We start from the raw sequence: 1,180 nt of genomic DNA, 5'->3' as shown, positions 1-1,180 counted from the left end.
CGAGCCCTTGGATCGACGCTTGTTGATTTTTAAGTGCTGTCTCAGTGTTTTGAAAACTAGTTTCCGACATCGAAATAAACTTTGAGAGCATCTCTTCAAGGTTTGGCTTCTTTTACTGTTGGTAGGGTGGTTTTCGGTAGCCCGGAGGATGTTGTGGTATTTGATTTCCTTGACCGCCCCACGAGAATTTCCTCCAACCTGTATTATAAGTGTTACTATATGGATTGTTTTGAGGTCGAGGATTATTACCCATGTAATTTAATTGCTCGTTATCCATGTTGTGGCCATAAATTTTGTATTCCGAATGGTTTGTTCCACTTCCACTTGCTTCGCACTGCATTATTGGGTGAACCTGTGAAGAACTAAGAAAACCATCAATTTTCTTATTCAAAAGTTCTACCTGATTAGAGAGCATGGTGACTGAATCGACATTATAAACACCGGCTATTTTCGTTGGCTTTTTCCTCATGACTTGCCATTAATAGTTATTCAGCGACATCTCCTCTATAAACTCATAGGCATCTTTCGGTGTTTTATTATTGATGGTTACGCCAGCAGCTGCGTCAACCATTTGCCGAGTCGAAGGATTTAGACCATTGTGAAATGTTTGTACTTGGAGCCAAAGCGGTAACCCATGGTGAGGGCACCTTCTCAAAAGGTCCTTGTATCTCTCCCATGCATCGTAGAGTGTTTCTAAATCCATCTGCACAAAAGAAGAGATATCATTACGTAATTTAGCCGTTTTAGCCGGTGAAAAATATTTTAGTAAAAAATTTTTGGTCATTTGTTCCTAAGTAGTAATTGACCCTCGTGGTAATAAGTTCAACCATTGTTTAGCTTTATTCCTCAATGAAAAGGGAAACAACCAAAGACGAATGGCATCATCAGAAATGACATTGATTTTAAATGTATCACATAGTTCTAAAAAGTTGGCTAAATGAGCGTTGGGATCCTCATCCTACAAACCATCAAACTGAACAAATTGATGTATCATCTGAATAGTGTTAGGTTTTAATTTAAAAGTATTTGCAGCTACAACAGGTCTAACTATGCTAGATTCAGTTTTTGTTAAAGAAGGTTTAGCATAATCATACATAGTGCGTGGAGTAGGATTTTCATTAACCGTAATTGCAGGAGGTAGCTGATTGCCTTGGTTTTCAGCCATCTCTTCAGTTGGGGG

At 38.7% G+C, this 1,180-nt stretch overlaps 1 non-coding gene across 1 annotated transcript; it reads left to right on the top strand.

The window, feature by feature from the left end:
• The first annotated feature begins 629 nt into the window (after nt 1-629).
• On the top strand, nt 630-736 carry LOC128286110 (small nucleolar RNA R71). The gene has a single exon (XR_008276655.1). It is a non-coding gene; the product is annotated as a small nucleolar RNA R71 (small nucleolar RNA).
• Nucleotides 737-1,180: the final 444 nt, after the last annotated feature.

This window comes from Gossypium arboreum, chromosome 12 (assembly GCF_025698485.1).
Source record: "Gossypium arboreum isolate Shixiya-1 chromosome 12, ASM2569848v2, whole genome shotgun sequence".
Taxonomy (NCBI): domain Eukaryota; kingdom Viridiplantae; phylum Streptophyta; class Magnoliopsida; order Malvales; family Malvaceae; genus Gossypium; species Gossypium arboreum.
Note: the sequence above shows the minus strand (reverse complement) of the source record. Positions and strands in the feature narration are given on the sequence as shown.